General features: G+C 49.9%; 1 protein-coding gene and 1 long non-coding RNA gene across 2 annotated transcripts in view; both read right to left on the reverse strand.

Moving 5' to 3' along the window:
* Window positions 1–21,832, reverse strand: part of AHCYL2 (adenosylhomocysteinase like 2) — a 111,391-nt gene that overhangs the window by 47,881 nt on the left and 41,678 nt on the right. The gene's annotated exons all lie outside the window — the stretch shown is intronic.
* Window positions 14,361–15,882, reverse strand: LOC116960118. The gene is made up of 2 exons (XR_004406206.2): window positions 14,768–15,882; window positions 14,361–14,550 (listed from the first exon to the last, which is right to left on the reverse strand). It is a non-coding gene; the product is annotated as an uncharacterized LOC116960118 (long non-coding RNA).

The following is a 21,832-nucleotide window of genomic DNA, read 5'->3' on the forward strand; positions in this document are numbered from 1 at the left end:
TGCCAAATCCCTTAGATAAGCCTCCTGATAAGCTAAAGGCTGGACAATCGTGCAAGAAGGAAAAAAAAAAAAAAAAACGAGGAAGAAGTAAAGGTGGTAGGAGGGAACAAGACCACCTCATCTCTCATGGAAATGAGATCCCGGAATACTTGCCTCTTTTTATCTAGTACGCTAAGCAGCTGGTAAGACGAACTTAAAAGGCAACAGAAAACTTGGCTGCGTGTGCACCCACCACCCAAGACTTACAGAACTGAGACAAGAGGGGTGGTGACCAGACTCTTCTCCTCTCCTTTTTATTTCCCTTTCTTTTCTTTCTTATAGATTTATCAATAAGAGACCCCATTGCTTACTATCCTTTCCCAAGTTTAAGCGGTTTCTACCACAAGTAAAATATTTTAACTGGTCTCTTGGTGTCGTTTCACCTTAATTTAACCCAAGGGGATCACAGAACCTTTACGACTCCCTGGGCTCCCAGGCCGGGTCGTAACACTACTGACAAGAGGTGACACCTCGACAAGAGGCAACAGGCACGAACTAAAGTACAAGAAATTCTGTTTAACCACAAAAAAACCTTCTTTGCAGGGGGGGTGACCCTGCTTTAGCACAGGCTGCCCTGAGCAGTTGTGGAGGCTCCATCCTTGGAGATGTCCAACACGTGGCTGGACGTGGTCCTGGCCACGCGGCCTGAGCACGGTGGGCTGGCCTTGACGATGCCCCGAGATCCCTTCCAACCTCAACCATTCTGAAAATTTTGATCCAACTCTGCTTACTAACATAAGGTTCGGACATATTAAACACCCAGTTGTGGCATTTTTCATTGAAAAGGCATGCAATGAAAACCTTTAAAGTTTGGACAATATCTCGGATCAGGAATTTCAACAACACATTTGTCTGCAAAGAACGAGTGTTGTGTTCCCATCGCTTCGCACGCTGGGCCCTACAACTTACTTTAGGAAAGAAACCCTAGAAAACATGGGTGTCCTGGGGTGAGTGAGTGGTGGAGTTTTTTGGTGGCAGGGGAGGGGGCTATCGGGGCGGCCCCCTGGGAGAAGCTTCTCGAAGCTCCCCCAGCTCCACGTCAGCTCCACTTCTGTTTGGGAAATTGAGCCAATCGGCTGCACCTCTGCGATAATGTATTTAAGAAGGGACGTGGTGACGAGCAGGGGGACTTGTGAGGAGGAGTTGCTGCAGCTGCATGAACACCAAGGTCAGTGGAGGAACGGAGGAAGAAAGGAGGGGGGAGGTGTGCCGGAGCAGAGACCCCCCTGTATCCTGTGGGGAGACGGCAGGGCGGACCCCCCCTGCCACCCATGGAGATCTACGGTGGAGCAGACATTGATTTATGGCCTGTGGCTCCTGCTTGCATGACCAAGGTTCTGTGCCCGAAGAAGGCCGGGGTCTCGTGGGAAAAGGCAGCCCCGCTGCTGTAATTCAGTGCTGGGAGGATTGCAGCATGCGGGGGAGTCCCACGCCGGAGCAGCTCGGGAAGGGCTGCAGCCGTGGGAGGGAATCCAGTCGGAGGAAGTTAGTGACCCGTGACGGAGCAGTGTGGGGAACGCTGCGGCCCGTGGGAGGGACTCATGTCGGAGAAAGTTTGTGGAGGACTGTCTGCTGTGAGAGGGGGACCACGATGGAGCAGGGGGAACAAGTTCCGGACACTCTCCTCACCGAAGATCAGGGAAGTGGCAGCACTGCCTGCACCCCCCATTCCCTGCCCCTGCGCCACTGGGGGAGGAGGTAGAGATATCGGGAGCAGAGCTGAGCCCGGGAAGAAGGGAGGGGTGGGGGGAAGGTGTTCTCAAGATGTGGCAATGCTTCTCACTGTCCTACTCTGTTATGTGTTGTTAGTGTCTGTAATAAATGTATGTTCTTTTTTCCTTCCCCTAACGAGTCTGCTTTTTGCTCGTGACCATAAAGGGGGATTTTCCCCCATCCCAGTCCTATCTGGAACCCCAAGCCTGGCTCTCTGTCCCTTCTCATTGCCGGAGGGGAAGGGAGAGAGAGCTGCTGCGTGGTGGTTGGCTGCCAACCAGGCCTAAACCATGACAATGGGTAATGTATTCTTGCCTGCCACTATTTAAGCTCTTTTTAAGTTTTAGATGAAATGAAGCTTTAGCTCAGGATAAGTAAGGATTTGTCTTCTCTTTCTCCAACATGATCCCTTCATGTGAGAGGTGAAGGAAGACATGATGACAACACATTGAAACAAAATCTGCCTGATGCTACCCAACGTTTAGCTGCCTGTGGATGGTGCTTTCTAACATCCACGACTCAAATTAGTGTTTAGTATTAAAAAAAAACAACAACAAACCAGCGCTGAGCTGCTCAGAAAGCTTCACTGTGCTAAGTACCAGCTCCAGGAAAAGTGTTAAGAATTAGAAAAAGCTTTAAAAAACTTACTTCATCATGGAGATGAAATGGTCACCAGGCCAAATGAACCAAGGGCACCCTTTTGCTTAGTAATATGTTTCACAGCAGAGAAAAGAACCGGATCAAACCTCAGTGAATATACAGCTTTTGATTACTGAAAGCCAAGCTGAACTAAGGCCTTTCTGGAGAACAAGAATTAGCAAGTATTGCTCGAATGCGCAGAAATGCGTGGTTTGCCGTTTCTGCTGGAACGTTGGGTGCGATTTAACGACTTGCTTGAGAGATGTTGCAGCAGAATCCTGAAAACAAGCCGGTCCTTGAAAGCGTGCTGGGCTGTTGGAAGAACAAAGTAGGAAGAAATTCATGCAAGATGACAGGCTGCAAAAGCCCTGCGCAGACACGAGGGGGAGCGAGAGCCTGTGGAAAAAAAAATCCCAGGGTTTAAGCCTTGACCTATGAAGAAAAATGGTAGAAAACCGAGTGGCTCTGAGGTCCAGCCGGCTTTCTGTTCAGGCATTTGTAGAAACTCCTTCCAACCTGCAAGTGTGATCAGCGGCTCAGGAGATTAATGCAGATGGGCAGGAGATTGAGAGCCTTTGTCCACGTAAAAGGGGAGACAAGGAGTCGTCCCCGAGCCGCTAACACAAACCCGCACGTCCCCATCGGTGGCTTCAGGCACCGCTCATCTGGGACGTGCTTCCAGGCAGGGCACGGCCCCTCCCGCTGCTATTCCAGCACGGTATTTTCCATCAGGTAGACTTCAACCCCACTAACATCTCGTTCTGAAACTGACTTCAAATTCTCTTAAATCCCAGCCGTGCTCTTCGCCCCGTCGTGGCCTAACCCAACCAAGGGGCAGATCCCAGCCAACGCTGGGCTGCCTCTGCTCTCCCACTTCTGCTTTTCCAAGCGACGTCTCCCCAGGCGAGTTACAAATCCTCCCAGTTTTAAAACCTCCCGCCCAGCCAACATCAGAACGGTCTTTATAGGAGTTGTATCATTTCTGCAGAACTTCCCAGTTTTTTACAATATCAGTTTACCGCAGCCCAGACCGTTAAAACCATGAAATGAGCCTCTTGCAGCAGGGAGGCACCAAACGCTCGAGCAGCGGTTTCTCGAACAATTTTTCAGTCATTCTTGCAGCTCTGCGGGTACAGTGGATCGGGGAACGGCTCCAGCTCAGGACAACAAGAACAGATATTGTTATTTCTAACGCAGGCAAGCGTACAAGATGCTGCAAGATATGGGCAGCCTAAACCAGCACTGCCGGACTGTCCCACCCTGCTGCTCGGCTCCCTCGTTCTTCTCACAGATAGGATGTTTCTAAACATACAGACACATAATCCTCTTCCCCCAGAGGGAAAAAAATAAGCAAAACTAGACTTGGAAGGCTCTTTCCTTTAAGGCTTTTTTGTGACACCTATAAAATCTGCTTGTGTTAGCTCTCACCCTGCCCAGCTATTACAAAGACTTACAGGGAACCCATTTTATTGCCAACTGTTGGCTGTGTTGGCCCAATTCTTGAGTATTTATACTGCCTGGGCACACGCAGACGCCCACCCTATTCACACCTGAGCCTCCTTTGAAGCCCTCTCTGCTGGGCTGCTCAGAGAAAACCCACGTTTGTCTCCTTTGCTGCTTCCCCTCTGGTCACTGCCCACTCGTCCTCCAGCCGTAAACTTCTCAGAGCGAGCTCTTCGTCGTCATCAGTTTTTTGGAAAGCACGAGAGCAGGCATTAGCTTCTGCAACCCTGAGAAAGAGCAGTGACTCGAACTTCCAGCTCTGGCAGGAGCTCCGGGTCAGTCCGTGAAGCAAGCATCCGAAGGGCCGTGCAACCCGGGGGACGAGTTTCCTCGAGATTAAACGTGGTTTCAAAACACTCCCGAACGGGAAGATCATCAGCTGCTCGGCACTGGAAGTCAAACGAGTGTGTCGAAGGTGCTGAGGCTAAATATTAAAATGGTGAAGTAATTCATGCTCTCCTTTTTCCTATTGCCTTTTAAATAAGGAGTATCCAGAAGCATAGCTAATAGGGCTTGAACACAGATCTGCTTCAAAATCAGGCTGTTTACAGATCCTGCTTCTCGATTTTATCATCAGAGGAACATTCGTTCTCAAAAAAATGATTTTTTCCCACAGGGCTTCAAATACTCTAGGGACACGCAGACCTCCAATTCTGAAACCGTGACCCGGTTTGGGCAGACTGCGGGTAGCAAGCAGAAGGCAAGGCTGCACCATACGAATTCCTGCCATTTTTCAATTGCAGCATCACCCCTGCTATAAATAATTGCCAAATATCAGCTCTCTGATTTTACAAATAAAAGACAAGCTGGCTGGAGCAGACAGGGACAAGCACCTACCCCTGAGATGTCTGGAATGTTTGGCCTGAAATGCCTCTCCCTCGTCTTGGGGGCAAAAAGCCACCAGCAGCGTGGTCACGCCGGGCAGCCAGCTTGAACGTGTCCCTCTTAAAAGAGCACAGGAAACGCAGTAGATATTCCAGGAACAGCCTGATTAACCTATTTTGTCATTAACAGAATTAAAATGTGTTCTAAGCGCTCCCTGAAGAATAAAATATCTGCACTGTGTAAACCAGGTGGATCTTCAAGGAGAAAGAGGCATCCTCTTAGCGCATCTTTGCCTGCAGGCAAATATTCACCAACTCCTATGAGCCTGACTGTGCAGAGCTCTCTTGATCGAATGAAAAGCAAGGGGTAAGGTCATGGAAAGTTTCTGTGAATTAAGAATGGATTCTGCCATTGAGAACGAGAAGAAAGCAATCGTGTGAGTTGGAGTTTGAATTAGAAAGGGCTGAACTCGGAGAGGACGGCTCTCCCGCGGGTTACGCGGCGGAGCACCAGCTCCTAAACAGCCGCTTTAACAGGCAAAGGGCAGCTCAAGGCAAGATCATATGAGACTCAGCTCCTGCAAACACAGAGGCCACCCTGCATCTACGTGTCTCGTCAAGACGGCCACGCTCCCTATCAGAGCGAGATGAACCCGGGTCAGATCCAAGCCCTCTCACAGGAAAAGCACCGAATCCGAGTCACGTTCCTACTGGAAGGCTCCCCCGGTATTACCTACAGCACCAAATCCCAACAGGAGACTTTCCAGACCAGTAGCTGTCTTGAAAGAAGACAAAACTTTGGATGTGTTTCCAAGTTGGCAGTGACTCAAGGAACTGACCTTCCAGGAGGCAGAAGAGGTGTCAAGAGGCCACCAGCAACGAGGTGACAGATCTGCACGGTCCCCTGTAAGGGCACAGACCCGCTGGTTTCGCGGGACACTCCTCGTTTTGCTCTCATTTTTAAAACACATAAAATTGCTCCTTTCCAGGTATATCAGAAAATACAAGAAAGAAGCAAAACGTTTCCTTTCCCCAAAGTGAGGATGGTTTCTGGCACTGAAAAGTTGAGCACAAGTCTACCTCCCCCAAAAAATTAACTACACATTTTACATTTATTTTTCTTCCAGGGAGGCAAGTACAAAAATCCTAATGTGCACGAGAAAGTTAGGTCTGAAAACCTTCACAGCAATACCTGTCACTTGCTGAGACTTCAGAGTCTTCTAGAAGCTGAAGAAAGAGCGGCTGCATACCAGGAAGATGGGAACTGTATCAAAAAAGGGGATAATCAGCTGTCGTCTACATGGGAGCTCTGTGCCTGTAGGAATGCCCATGTATAACAAAAAAAAAAAAAAAGAAAATTGTTTTTAATTTGCTCTCAACCGGGAGAAGGGAAGGGCACTTGTACCAGTGTGGTCTGTCAGCAAGTTTCATTCCAGCGCATGGATGACAAAGGGCTTTCTGTGGCTCAAACACAGGCAGAAAGAAGATTAATGAGGAGGTCCAAAGAGAAAAGCCATTTACACATTTCTGAAAGCAACAACATCGTTCGGAAACAGAAACACTGAACAATTCAAGTCTGTACGTGCCTGGTACCAACAACTTTGGAAACCCAGAGCAGTAGGTGCATCCCATCCTAAACCTTGAAAAAACAGCATATCAAATCAGCCTTCAAATGCTCAAGTGTTAATTTAGACCCCAAGCAAACTGAAAGTCAGAACCCCCCTGTGCCCTGGGCTGCAGCCAGAGCAGGGGGGGCAGCAGGGCCAGGGAGGGGATTCTCCCCCTCTGCTCCACTCTGGGGAGACCCCCCTGCAGTGCTGGGGCCAGCTCGGGGGCCCCCAACAGCAGAAGGACCCGGAGCTGCTCGAGCAGGGCCAGAGGAGGCCACGGAGATGCTGGGGGGGCTGGAGCAGCTCCCCTGGGAGGCCGGGCTGAGAGAGTTGGGGGGGTTCAGCCTGGAGAAGAGAAGGCTCCGGGGGGACCCTGAGAGTGGCCTCCCAGGGCTTAAGGGGGGGGTAGGAAAGGTGGGGAGTAGCTTTTTACTGGGACGTGTAGTGATAGGACAAGGAGTAATGGCTTCAGACTGAAAAAGGGTCGATTTAGATTGGATATGAGGAAGAAATTGTTCCCTGTGCGGGGGGTGAGGCGCTGGCCCAGGGTGCCCAGAGCAGCTGTGGCTGCCCCCTCCCTGGAAGGGTTCAAGGCCAGGTTGGACGGGGCTGGGAGCCCCCTGGGCTGGGGGAAGGGGGCCCTGCCTGGGGCAGGGGGGGGCACTGGGGGGGCTTTGAGGTCCCTTCCAACCCAAACCATGCTGTGATTCTGTTGTATGATTCTATGATTTATCTGTACTGGATCCACTAGAACATTCCTACAAGTCAAGACACCGATTTTATTTTCATTTGTTTAAGATAATTATATACTACAAAGAGTAATTTCTCTTTCCGTATGCTTAGGTTCCCAGTTTTATTAACTTTTTTAACTTTACTACCTTGTCAGTGGCATGCATTTGGAAATTATTTTAAAGTTTATTCATCTACAGTAATATTTCTGGAGCTGAAGATATGACCTGGAGCTTACTTTCATGTGCAGGTCCACCAACCTGTACGATCCTGTTATACAGTCCCCGCTGTCTACCCGACTGTCTCCTCTCTGCACAAAAGTCACAGCATCTTTCTCTTCCTTGGGAAATGGGCTAAGGGGATAGATGTGCTCACAGTATTATCAACAGACGTGAGATATTTGGGGGCTTCTCAGGTATTGGAAAAAAAATCTGAGAAGGAAAACTCAATATAAAGTTTTCCCTGTGGAAAATACTGGGGAGCGAGACATCACCCAGACCGGATTGAAGCAAAATGAGGAGCTCCCCTACAGAAATAAGAGCCTGCAGAAAAATATCCTAAACGTGCAGAGCCTGCCTTCCCAGCAAGGCTGTCAAACCTAGAACAAGCGGGGTCCTCCAGGAACGCAGCCGATCACCTCCGCAGGGTATGAATATTAACCAGGAGATGAGCCTGGCTGGAGGAGCTGAACAGTCCCCGCTCATCAGCTGGAAAGCAGGAACCGATCGGGCTGATTTCTAATGCAGGCGTGCATATGTACCTTCACTAAATATTGGGCTTTTCTACTCCTCTTCTGTATTGTCATCTTGCACAGGTTTGTGGCGATCAGGCTGCCTCATCTACGTGCAGTATTATGACCACTGGTCAGATGTTCAAAAGTCCTGACTGAAAATTTTACATCCTTTTGAACAAGGGCCAAAAACCCCCGAACGATAAATTTCTGTTAAAATTAAATTTGGACAAGAGGCAAGGAGAGAAGTGGGACAGGAGAGTAAGACAGGCAACACCACTGCAAGTTAGTACCGGCTCTAATTGACCCAGCACTCCTTGGAGACCAGAGTAAACCACAGTGGATCCACCCCGTCCCCTGCAGGAGCCACCCCACTGAAAACTTGAGTGGTCAGAGGCGAAATACTACCAGGAAAAAAAAAAAAAAAAAAAAAAAATTAAAAAGCCCTATTATATCCATTCACTTGCAAGGCCAAACCAGAACTTTATATATACCACCCCGGACAGGCTGACCGGTTCTTTGAAAACATGCCAAATCACTTCTGCTTTCTTAATGTTTCATCCAGCGGATGACAGCTGAAGCATTTTGCTTGTCGCCAGCCGCCTGCTCTGTTACAACACGCAAACACTTGGGCTTTCACTCTCCTCCACGACAAACACGGGCGAGATCTGCAGCAAGGTTCACATCTGCTCCGCTCCCGCCTACCGCGACGCACTCTGCATCAGGATTATTTTATAGGACAGATTATTTTACAGGCTTCAGATCCAACCAAAATCCAAAGCCTTTAGCGGCAGCCATAATATATATTCTATATATAGCAGCAGCCATTGCATACAGTGCGTGTATGTATCTAGAGGTATAAAATAACAGTGTTTATGTATTTAATACCAGTACCTTGTAATCGCTCATGCTCCTACTTGCTTCTGAGAGCAGTTTTAGGCAAATGAAAAAGGCTTGGTTTTGCTTTTGGAAGCGCGGCGCTCATTATTTTATACTTGAAGTCAGGTTCTTCGGTAATTAGATGTACGTCTGATTTCTTTCACAGCCTCTTGCCTTTCAGAGTTCAATGGCCTTCAGAGATCAATCTGCAGTTTATTTGTGGAGACAGAGGTCTGATTACCGACCTGTCAAAACATGGATCCTTTTAAGAGCCAAACAAAGGCTTAGTGGAGCCACCCGTTTGACCAACCTACCCATTTTTTTCCTGTAATCTCTTATGCACTCAACAGCACGACACTAATGGTTATTTAATCAATACATCTGCAGTGTACATACATGTTTTTTAACTTAAAAGGGATGCACTTGCAGTTCTGCCCATCGTAAGAATGGCTTCATGAAACCAAGACATCGAATTCGGCACTATGCCACAGCCACGGATGAAAATTAGTTTGAAAGCTTCAGCCTAAGCTTGCTTTCTGCGCTTAAAATCCAACTGTAAGACGGTTTTCTACTTGGAAAGCCTCCTATGTGGGATGGTCAAGCCAAAACGGCCACGACCCTGTCAGCGAGAAGACTAGAAAGTCAAGAATTCACAATATTTTGGGGACGTAGTACCAGCCAGATACAAGCTCAGTAGCCCCTCACGGAAGGAGGTGTAAGGACAACACACAGCACCTTTCCCACTGCGCTAGGCCTCATTAAGATATCTGCTGCCAGGAGAATCTGATTAGTGGTGTAAAAAAGATCCTCCCGCCAGGAGATGTGAAATGGCAACGGACGGATTGCGCCTCGTCTGTGCATCCTCAGCCCTCACTCTGCAGCTCTTTCAGCTTTCTACAGCCCGTATTTCAGGCTGGCAGAGCCGCAGCACTGTATCATTTAGACAAGAATTAGAAAGGCAAACTCGAGAGACCTGAAAATTTTCTTCAGGCTTTGATGCGTGGTGGGGAAAGGAAGGTTAAGAAGTAAGAAGTAACTTTAAATTAAAAAAAAAAAAAAATCAAGACTCCTGGGCTCTCTAAATATCTCTGCCGTACCTGCCTGCCACGGGGCTAATGAGGAAGAGATGAACATTCAGAAGCGGTGAGCTCCACGCTCGGAACAAAAAATGACCACGTACGCAGTCGATGAGCTCAGAGGGAACAGCTCTCAACACGCGAGCACTGGGAAAAGACCCCAGAATGATAAAAAAAAAAAAAAAAAAAAAGTCTTGATCCAACGCCGAACCCAGAACTTGAAACTCCGAGATGGGAAAGCTTCCCTGCTTGCACGCTACGAGCCACCAGGTTATTTTATTCCTGCCTGTGTGTGCGTGTCAATGGTTGGCTATAAACCGGAGCCGAGTAAACCGGCGACGCTCACCCAAACGGCCGCGAGGTTGGCTGACCGCAGACTCGCGGCCTCCCCCCCCCCCCGAAGCGACCCCACCTCCCACGCGCGGCAGGGCTGCGGGGAGGGGGAACTGCCAAAGGGGCGCTGGGAACACCGCCCCCCGCCTCGCGCGAGGCGCTCAGCCGGCCAGGGAAAATGAAGTTAACGAGCAAAGCTTTAATCAGCGGACCTTGGTGTAATCGGGAACAGAGCCCCCTGAATACGCAATGACAGGCCATCTCCCCCTGACTTTCCATTTTCCCATGGGAAGAAAGTTACGGATGGAAAAGAAAAAGCCTCCGAATCGGAGATTAAAAGCCCCCACATAAAAGCAGCTTTCCTCTAAGGCCCGGCTCAGCCCGCACGTCCTGCCCAGGGCAGGAAGCAACCGCGCCGCAGGAGAGCCAGGAGGAGCATCGGCAACGGGTAGAGGAAGGAGAAGAAACTCGTCCGCTCGTACAATATTGCTGTTTTGCTAGCAAATTTACATAGGGACACACCTCATTAACTGAGGAACAGTTTCATTCGAGTTTGTGGCAAATACAAATGTTTTTTTTTTTTGTTTTTTTTTTTTTTTTCTGAAATCTACCCCAAATTAGGAGGGTTTAATCCTTGGGTCCTCGCTTAGCCTCTGCAGGTCGGTGCTTTGCGAGAGCAGAGCCGCGGGCACCTTCTCCAGGGAAGACGCTCACCGGTTTTACTCCACTGAAAGTCTAGACCCCAGCCCAGTTTAAGAACCTTTATTCACCCCTATCGACAGGTCCCTAATCACGTGGAGACTGTGGTGGTCAGCCAAGAGCACAAGCCACAGCTGACGGGCGGGAGCTCTTCACCTGCCCGTGGGTGGTCAAAGCACCCGGACTGAATTTGAACAATCTCGACCCGTTTAGACCCAACGAGTCCACGCTCCACCACCATCTGACATATTGAACGGGCATTAAAACCAACGGAGCACTGAGCCTGCCCTCTGTTTAGCACACCTAAGCCAAGTCTATAAACTTGTGTTCGACTAATACCCATCTCCCTCGGGCAATCCCCTTGACTGCTTGCCGTGGTTTGGGCCTGGTTGGCTGCCAACCACAATGCAGCAGCTCTCTCTCCCTTCCCCTCCGGCAATAAGAAGGGACAGAGAGCCAGGCTTGGGGTTCGAGATAGGACTGGGATGGGGAAAAATCCCCCTTTATGGTCACGAGCAAAAGGCAGACTCGTTAGGGGAAGAAAAAAAGAACATACATTTATTACAGACACTAACAACACATAACAGAGTAGGACAGTGAGAAGCATTGCCACATCTTGAGAACACCTTCCCCCCACCCCTCCCTTCTTCCCGGGCTCAGCTCTGCTCCCGATATCTCTACCTCCTCCCCCAGGGGCTCAGGGGCAGGGAATGGGGGGTGCAGGCAGTGCTGCCACTTCCCTGATCTTCGGTGAGGGGAGTGTCCGGAACTTGTTCCCCCTGCTCCATCGTGGTCCCCCTCTCACAGGAGACAGTCCTCCACAAACTTTCTCCGACATGAGTCCCTCCCACGGGCCGCAGCGTTCCCCACACTGCTCCGTCATGGGTCACTAACTTCCTCCGACTGGATTCCCTCCCACGGCTGCAGCCCTTCCCGAGCTGCTCCGGCGTGGGACTCCCCCGCATGCTGCAATCCTCCCAGCACTGAATTACAGCAGCGGGGCTGCCTTTTCCCATGAGACCCCGGCCTTCTTCGGGCACAGCACCTTGATCAGCTGAGCAGGAGCAACAGGCCACAAATCAATGTCTGCTCCACCATAGATCTCCATGGGTGGCAGGGGGGGCTGCCCTGCCGTCTCCCCACAGGATACAGGGGGGTCTCTGCTCCGGCACACCTCCCCCCTCCTTTCTTCCTCCGTTCCTCCACTGACCTTGGTGTTCACGCAGCTGCAGCAACTCCTCCTCACCAGTCCCACTGCTCGTCACCACGTCCCTTCTTAAATACGTTATCGCAGAGGTGCAGCCGATTGGCTCAATTTCCCAAACAGAAGTGGAGCTGACGTGGAGCTGGGGGAGCTTCGAGAAGCTTCTCCCAGGGGGCCGCCCCGATAGCCCCCTCCCCTGCCACCAAAAAACTCCACCACTCACTGAACCCAGGACACTGCTGACCCCAAGGGTTAATCCCATTTAAAATTTTGCTTTCCAAACCACCAGATTTTTCTTTTTCCTGGCTTTAGCTTGGCCTGAACAGTCTCCCTGTAAGCGTGCCTTGTCAACAAGTTCCCCTTGAGTCTTCTCAATAACCTCAACAAAATCATCCCCTCACCATAAGGGAACTTCCTCAGTACCTGACCACCCTGAAAGCCCCCTGGGTTAACTGCTGCCACCAAAATCAAAGATATTTGCAGAAACCGTGTTATCAATACTTTAAGCAAAGAGAAGCCATTCTCCATTCATCCTCAGTTGGTATCCTTTAATGCTTTAAATCCAGTTTTTCGTCACAGCATTCGTTCATAGGTCTCCCCAGGTTTTTTTGCCCACAGTGACCCCAGTTGCCTGGAACACTCTTCTCCACCCATCCATAGCTGTGGTCTGCAAGTGCCGTACCCTGCGTAAAAACTTGAAAAGATCTGGTTTTTTGCAGACAATTCTAGGGGTGCAGATTGAAAAGGTAGTAACGTCAGGAATACTCTGAAATCTATCCATAATTTTTAAGCCATTTTACATTTATTTTAGTATTTTAAACAACTTTATTTAAGAATTGGTCCCTTCCCATTACTTGCGACTTACAGAAATCCCTGGTTATTAGCTGCTAACCTGACTGGCACTCGATGCCTGCTTAGCTTGCTGAAATTACAATATTATATTTCAAGTGAGCTTAGCCTTCCTGCACTGGAAGCAAAGTGATAATTCAACCTGGGTGGTCGTCTTTTGCACAGGGAATGTCTTTTTGCCATTAAGGACAAAACACGGGGAGTTAGCCCCCCGGGTCATTAATTGTGTTTTACCTTCTGCAGACCAAGCCTAACGCCATTACCTTGCTACCAAGCTTTGAGACAAGCCTGAAGGTTACCTAAGAGGATGCTGTAAAGAACAGAGCCCAGTGTGAGTCTGAAGGATAAGCCTGCTTTATTAATACAAAGTTATGGGCAGGGGGGGGGAATCAAACAAAACCCACTTGGTACAGAATACATGTGCTCTGAGAGGGAGGGAAACGGTTACTGGAAATTCAACCACCTATCTTACACTTCTCTGTACTTTCTCCAGGTTAATCAGGCCTCGGTGAAATCAAGTTTGACAAGTGCCATTAACATCCGTTAATTTACGCGCTCCAGTCCCTTCGCACCCAGCGCAATGCGGGCACAACGTGTGCTGGCTACGACCAGTCCCAGAGGAACAAGAGCTGTTAGCGAACGTTTTTGTTAAATGTGCCTCAGTGCCTTGGTCCACAGAAAGCCATTGAAAAACTCTGCCCTGCTGTTAAACACTAATTTTTTTTCGGAACGGCCTCCCGGTTCCAAGGGCTGACACGAGATCACCAGAGTTCCCAAGGTCGGAAGTGTTTTGTTTGCCCGCCTTCTCTCTTTATCCCGAGCAGTCAGGAACCCTGACACATTCAGCAGTGATGCCACGACGTCCCAGTCCAAACCAGTCTAAAATACAGATTCATTGACTGTATCAAAAATACAACTCTAATAGCAAGTGAATTCTTTTAATAATCAGATTTATGCTCTTCTTTTTAAGGTAGCTGAATTGCTCCGGAAAACAAAGCCAGCAGCACATTTCAATCATATTTATAGCGATTTCTATTCCATTTTGCTTCCTTATTTCGTTTCCTACCTGTGGCTCTCAAGGTCTGGGACCGAAACGCAGCAGATTCACCCCCACTGCAAAACTCCTGCCCTATTCCTCAGTAAAACACAGAGCAACCCACGCTCAGCGAGTTATTTTAACAAAAATCCAGCTGGAGTCAAGTTGAAAACGAAGGTGTTCTTTAGCCTTTGAGTTATTAAGGAGCTATTATCAAAAACTTGCGTCGTCAAGAGCCCCATTAACGTTCTCCAGTAGGAGCAAATGGGAGCTCTGACTCACACCAGTGCAACGAGGACTGCAGAGAGCTCGAGCAGGATTAATAAATCCAGCACTACGAGCGCAGCAGAAAGCAGAGGTGCAGGTAAATCAACTGGGCATCCTCCATGTGTATTAAAAGATCAAGAAGAACATTTAAATACCTGCGAGATACTTCAAATTGGACTAATGAGGGATTACTGACAATTCCTCTCAAACCAGAACGCTCTGACAGTTTAAAAGGCAAATGCTTTATTATTTCGTACGTGGGCTCAGCATTTACTCCCACACTTGGGAACGGGATACACGGAGGTGACAGGCATTTGAAAGCTGTGAAATCCACCGCGTTCGGATCGAGAACTCTAGAGGAAGCATCAAAATCCAGTGAGGAAACCTTCCTCCATCAATATTTGGAGAAGGATCGATTGACTGGGAGAGAGACAGAGAGAGAGAGGGAGGAATAGATAGATTAAAATATCAATTGCGCTGATATTTTTACCCTTCCATAACAAAACCCCAAATGGTTTTCCCTTCTTGCTAACAAAGCCAATACGTCCTTGCATCAATTAGATTTAATGAGAAGTTGCAGATTTATCTTTGCAGCCCCCCCTTCATCCCTTCTCTGCTGCCCTCCCCTCAGACATACCTGTCTAATTGCCGTGATTATAGCACGGCTCTGATTTGCATCCCACCGGAGGGGGCCAGCCAGCAAATTAAACCAGTGTCCCAACGCACGGCTTGGGTTCCTGGGGCTGGATTGGGTTTGCTTTTCGCAGAGACAGAGAGAAGACAATTTACAAAGCAGTGCCTGGCCCCCGCTCAACGCCAGCGCTGCTCCCAGGAGCCGGGTCCTTCCCAGAGCCTCACCGGAGCGAAACGAGGGCCGTCGCCTCTGCGGCAGAAGCAAGTTGCCTCCAGAAGCTTCAGGTGATAAGCCTGTTTAAAGCTTAGATGTCGCTCAGACTCGGAAAGGGTTTTTTTTTTAAAAATAAAGCTGTACTGTCAAAGCTCATCATTTCCCCCTGGCTTTTGGGTTTGTTTGTTTGTTTGTTTGTTTGTTTTTTCTGAATAAACATTAGGTCCCAGAGGCGTTTTATGAGCGGTTTAGGAAACACCCACTGCAACAACAAGACCCCAAACCACGCAAGGCTTTGGCCCTACCTACCCTCAGAGCTAGTGGTATCAATTTATTACAGATTTACGCTGAGGCGGCAGCAGGATGGCTCCTGCCTGCCCCGGCTGCCCTGACGCAAAACTCAATCGCAGGCTGTTCCAAAACGGTTTTTTGGCTCAAAGAAGGACACGTGCGGCCCCTGAGCGCGCCCAAGCCAACGGCGCATCGCCCGCAGGGGCTCCAGGCATGGAGGGTGCCGCCGGGTTTTAACCGCGGGCTCGTTTACCGGGGGATGAGATCGCCGAGCTCCGACGCGAACGCCGCCCTTGCGAAAAACGAATAAACCCTCAACGGGAGATATCCGAGGCGGTGCAAGGGGATACTCCTGCAGGAGCTGAGACGTCAGCACTATAAATCTTGAATGACCCAACAGGACATTCCGTGTTCAGGCACCGCACGCACCGTCTTGCATACGTTACACGCCGCCACCGCCACCACGCAGACTGACGCGGGAGCAGTAATTGGCTTAAGGGAGCTCTAAGGACATTTTTAAGTCATTTAACCTTTACTCTCTTGGTTTAACCTTGCCACTAATCCCTGCAGGCGAGCACCACCTCGCCTCCCCCGGCGCCTGTTCCTGCAGGCCACCCATCCCGTTCAGCCCCGCTTCGCAGGGCTGCAAGAAACCCTCCCCTCACCCAGGCGCCTCCTCACGCGTTTCGAGCGCTTGATCCACTTTTTTTTTTTTTTTTTTTGGCTTAACCTGCAACTTCGATTAACACAGACGCGCACCGACATTTCCCCGTGGGACTCTGAGTTCACTCCCGTCCTCCTGTAGTCTTTCAGGAAGGAGAATTAACTCGGGAACCCAACCCTGCCTCTCGCCTCCCTCGGCCAGGTGAGCCCAAGCGTCTCCAAAAATGGGACAAAGAAACCTCAGGACGGACTCTGTTGCTTTAGAAGTGCGTAACAAATCATTTTAAAAAGTGGGGTTTCCACTTTGTCAGCTTCCAGGGTACTTCTTTATTATAAGGAGCAATTAAAACACATCCCAGAAAACGATGAAAGGGACAGAGAGTCTGTCGTGTGCTCCTCACAATCACTTATAGGCACTTAAAGCTTTCACATTAACACAGTAAGAAAGTCTTAAACTCTTAAAGCTTGTCTTAAAATTCTCCTATTGTTTCAACAATATGGAAAGATGAATGTTTCTTCAGGGTTATCGTGCCTGCTTTAACAAGCTAAAGTGAATAACAGGGAGGGGGGATGAGGCTGGTAGGTGGAGGTGCCCAGAAACTTAAAACTGTTGAATCAAATGCAACTGAGTAGTAAGCATGCACCGTTAGTAAGTCCTGAGGCGTGTATAAAAGTGAATTAGCAAACATCTGTCTGGGAAACCAAACTGAGATTTACAACACACAAAGCCTCCCACCTCCAGGGACTGGAAGAGGTTTCCGGATCTGAATAAGCGAGCGCTGCGCTGACACACAGATGAATTCACACCTGAATTTAGATGAAATAACCCCAAAACAACCCAAACCCAAAGTAATTTACTTATCGGCTTCACGTTCCACGAGGGAAGAGAAAAATCAGAACTAAGAACGGAAACAACTTCACTTACCAAGCACAAAGTGTGCCTTGTAACTTCTTCTTCACAAAAATCAAACTACAACGAAACTAAAAATCAAATCAAAATGAAAGTTTACGATTGTAAGGGTAGGACAGAAGCTTTCCAGCCTGCAGTGGAAACGGTGGCCTATTGGTGCTGAAATGGCACATGAGATAATACTCCTCTTCAGAAAAGCTCAGAGGAAGGCTCGTGCTGCTCCAGACGAGAGATAGACACCACTTCACAGTTTGGTTTGGAAGAATGTCTTTTTCTTTTTTTTTAATAAACTCCAGAGATTGCATCACTGGACAGCATGATTCAGCAGGATTAGAATCAGGAAAAAAAAAAAAAAAAAAAAAAATCAAATCCTGAAGCAAGCAAGCCTGCTCCTGCCCTCCGTGCGGCTTCTCCCCCATCTCGCAGCAGTTCATACCCTACCCAGGAAGGGGCCACGGGACCACAATCACCGCCCAAACCCTCATCACGAGGCTGGCAGGTCGAGGGAGACAGGCCAAACTGAGGAGTTGCTGCTGCATGTGAAGAGCTGCCGATTACTTTTACCGGCTTGCCCGGGATTTCTGGTTAAAAACGCAGGCCCTTTGCTACGGAGCAGCAGCACGAAGCACGTCGGGAAATCCAGCGCCCGTGTTCCTATCGAAACCGCGCCGGATTTCCTCGCTCCGGTCTGCCGTCGCCGTGCGGAGGAGCGATCCCCGCCTGCCTCCCCTCCCCTCCCCTCCCCTCCCACGCAGGACGAGCCCCCCCCCCCGCTGCCGCAGCCCCCCGAGGCGAGGGCAAGGCCGGGGGGGGAGCGTGGTGCAAGGCTGCAAGCCAGCGGCGAGTTGCCCGTGTGAAACCTCCCGCTGCTTCGAGGCAGGTTTAGTAACGCGCGCCGCCCATCGCTTGGAGTTTCCACACCGGGGATTGCTTCGGAAAAATACTGAATAGGGGCTGAGCATTTTAATTGGCGGATTGTTCTTTTTCTTGAATACGCTACACGAGCGGCTTCGTCAGCAGAAAAAACAAAAAAAACCAAAACAAAACAAAAAAAAAAACCCAGAAACAAAACCAATCCTTTACTGCACCGGTGCTTCCCAGTCCCTCAGCAGCAACAAACCAGCAACCTTCCCAGTTTTCAGGCCAGCACACACAAACTCACAGCGAAGCCTCTAAACTGCAAGCACTCGCGGGAGCGCTCTTCCGCGGACCCCACATCGCAAGCACCAGAGCTTTGACAGCCCCCTTCCTTTTTAAAGCTGTTTTTATGCTTTTTTTTGCCACGTGCATTGTTTCAAGGCAGGTGAGAGAAGCGCTACATAGCTCTCCTTTCAAAGCTTCCCAGGTGTCGAGGTTTGAGCCTGGTTGGCAGGCAACCACCACACAGCAGCTCTCTCTCCCTTCCCCTCCGGCAATGAGAAGGGACAGAGAGCCAGGCTTGGGGTTCCAGATAGGACTGGGATGGGGAAAAATCCCCCTTTATGGTCACGAGCAAAAGGCAGACTCGTTAGGGGAAGAAACAAAGAACATACATTTATTACAGACACTAACAACACATAACAGAGTAGGACAGTGAGAAGCATTGCCACATCTTGAGAACACCTTCCCCCCACCCCTCCCTCCTTCCCGGGCTCAGCTCTGCTCCCGATATCTCTACCTCCTCCCCCAGTGGGGCAGGGGCAGGGAATGGGGGGTGCAGTCAGTGCTGCCACTTCCCTTATCTTCGGTGAGGGGAGTGTCCGGAACTTGTTCCCCCCTGCTCCATCGTGGTCCCCCTCTCACAGGAGACAGTCCTCCACAAACTTTCTCCGACTTGAATTCCTCCCACGGGCCGCAGCGTTCCCCACACTGCTCCGTCGTGGGTCACTAACTTCCTCCGACTGGATTCCCTCCCACGGCTGCAGCCCTTCCCGAGCTGCTCCGGCGTGGGACTCCCCCGCATGCTGCAATCCTCCCAGCACTGAATTACAGCAGCGGGGCTGCCTTTTCCCATGAGACCCCGGCCTTCTTCGGGCACAGCACCTTGATTATACCAAGCAGAAGCCACAGGCCATAATTCAATGTCTGCTCCACCGTAGATCTCCATGGGTGGCAGGGGGGGGCCGCCCTGCCGTCTCCCCACAGGATACAGGGGGGTCTCTGCTCCGGCACACCTCCCCCCTCCTTTCTCCCTCCGTTCCTCCACTGACCTTGGTGTTCATGCAGCTGCAGCAACTCCTCCTCACCAGTCCCCCTGCCCGTCACCACGTCCCTTCTTAAATACGTTATCGCAGAGGCGCAGCTGATGGGCTCAGTTTCCAAACAGAAGTGGAGCTGACTTGGAGCTGGGGGAGCTTCGAGAAGCTTCTCCCAGGGGGCCGCCCCGATAGCCCCCTCCCCTGCCACCAAAAAACTCCACCACTCACTCAACCCAGGACACAAGGGGCTTGGTAAGAAAGGGGAGGACAGACTTTTTAGTAGGGCCTGTTGCAACAGGACAAGGGGTAACGGCTGTAAACTAAAAGAAGGTAGACTAGATACAAGGAAGATGGTTTTTTTACAATGACGGTGGTGAAACGCTGGTACGGGCTGCCCGGAGAGGCGGTGGATCCCCATTCCTGGAAACATTCAAGGTCAGGTTGAACGAGGCCTTGAGCAACCTGGTCGAGGTGAAGATGTCCCTGCTCATGGCAGGAGGGTTGGACTAGATGGTTTTTAAACATCCCTTCCAGCCCAAAACCATTCTGTGATCGGAGTTAAACCTGACCACGTGAGGCTGACGGCTACAGAGCAGCAAACTTATCACCGGTACGACGACACGTTTGCTTTTTTGTAGTCCTCTTCAGAGCACCGAGAGTCTGCAGACTCTCAAGTGAAGAACAAAAACCCCACGGGTTGTCTGCCCTAGCAGTGTGCTGCATGAAGGCGGCTCCTGGTAGTGCCTGCAATTTAGATGTTACAGGGACAGTTCCAACTGAATCGGGGACTGCAAGGGAAATTCTGGTATCGACACCGCTGAGACTCACCAGGCTCGGTGCTGCTGGTATTGTTATTTTAGCTCCCAGAAGTGTCAGTCAGATTGAGATCTCGCTGCACACCCGCAGCGTGCAGCCGAACACAGCGGGTACATGGCTGCGTGACCCAGGGTATCCATCTCCACGTGTCAACACGGGACAGCTACATTACACGCTTGGAGAAAAAAAAAATAAATAAAAAAATCAGCAGATTCCCTCTGGCTCTCGTAGAGAATTCCCTTAATGCTCCGTGAAGCAAAAATATGTAGTGCAGTTGGTTGCAGGCACAAGGGACCGTAGCTGAAATCACCTGGTGTGAGCAACCAAAGGTTTTGTGCTGGGTGGTACGTGCTGTTCCCACACCTGCAGCAGAGCAACAGTCAAAGATTAAACAGCCACGCCGAGACCCAAACCACTTTGAATGTATTTAAATCAGAAACTATTTCCAGCTTTTGGGCCTATTTAAAACTAAAAGCATGCAATAAGTTAAAGTAATAAGCAAAGCTTTGCTGATCCTTTTCAGCAGAAGTACTTTGCGTCCTTTTTTTCAGAGCTTTCCCCAATCCTGGGGTCCCCCCAGATCTGGTTTTATTCCAGCTGCTTTCCTCAGTGGAACTGCCCCCTGATGTACCAATACATCCATCGTTACGAAAGAAATCACAACAAAAATCAAGCAGGTGCTACCCATCAGTTCTTAACCAAAAAATTACTAATAAAAGCTAAATGCATCCCTTCCCTTACATGGTTTTCATTGTAACACATGCCTGATTTATGTACGGTTTCCTCGTTTTTACTGAAAAGATGGCAAACCCCACAATTTTGGGGAGACTTGGGGGCGCACACTCTTCTGACTACAGCTGGAAGCGCTGATGCTACCACCTCTGGACACTTCCTAGAAACCAGCCCAGTAACGGTCAGCAGCCTCCCCACTCTGCCCAGCGAAATAGTTTGGGGTGATCCTGCTCTGATTCAGTCAAAACGAGATAAAGTGATTCTCGTAGCAGGTTGTTGCTGAACTAGCTCATTCTGACATGCGCCAGCCGGGTCAGAAGAAAATATCTCCAATCCCTGGATGATGTATTCGACCCAGCGCAGTTTGGGGAGACCGTTTCGGCCACTGACAGAATCTGTAGGTTTTATAAAAGGCAGAGGATGGGGGAACCGCACACATGGAGACAGCGAATTAACATGCATGGCAAGAGTTGCAGCGTTAGTCATATTCTGCTTGAGAAGGGGCTATTAACTGGAATATCTATCTTAGAAAGAGCCGTACACAGCTGCTACTTTATCTGGCCCAAACTGTCGAGATTCTTGTCTTTTTATTTTTAAAGTGGGTATTTTATGTAAGCAGACGATTCTGAACCCTCCGTAATTTCATGGCTTTTAGAATTTCGAGTCTTATCGTTGATGAAACGGGTGGCTCAGTAGGACTGACGGAGTAACTCGAAGGATCTACTCGTGCCAAGAGTTGGGGTGTTTGCAGGAGGAGGGGCGATCCACCACCCGCTTGGCGCCTGGCCTCGCTCCTCCTCCCCGCGTCGCCCAGCCCGCAGGAGGCCGAGCCATCGGCGCGTCCCGAGCCTCAGCTCCCTCGCCATGACCCGCGCGTGGAAGCTGCTGGAGGAAAAACTCCAAAGGCATCACCTCCTCTTCTTGCACCCCCCTTTCTCACGGGGCGCTGCTGAGCGACCGCCCCTTGCGCGCCCGCGGGAGGGCGGAACCGGGTATCGCCTCAAAATGCGCATTAAAAACAAACAAACAAAAAAAATCAATCAATAAAAGAGGAGCTCCTTCAGGGTCATACCTAAAGGGGGGTATCTTAAATCAGCATCAGGGAACAAAATGTGAGGCCGTGGAAAATGTACCATTTGGCAGTTGAATAAAGCGCAACAGCTGCGGCAAAGCGATCCGTCTGCACCTTCCTCTGGCAAAACCCCGCCTGAGGAGGAGGGTGAGGGGCCTCTCACAACCCCCGAACCTGAAAAGCTCCAGAAACGT

Source organism: Tyto alba, unplaced genomic scaffold (assembly GCF_018691265.1).
Source record: "Tyto alba isolate M040663 unplaced genomic scaffold, T.alba_DEE_v4.0 Super-Scaffold_2, whole genome shotgun sequence".
In the NCBI taxonomy this organism is placed as follows: domain Eukaryota; kingdom Metazoa; phylum Chordata; class Aves; order Strigiformes; family Tytonidae; genus Tyto; species Tyto alba.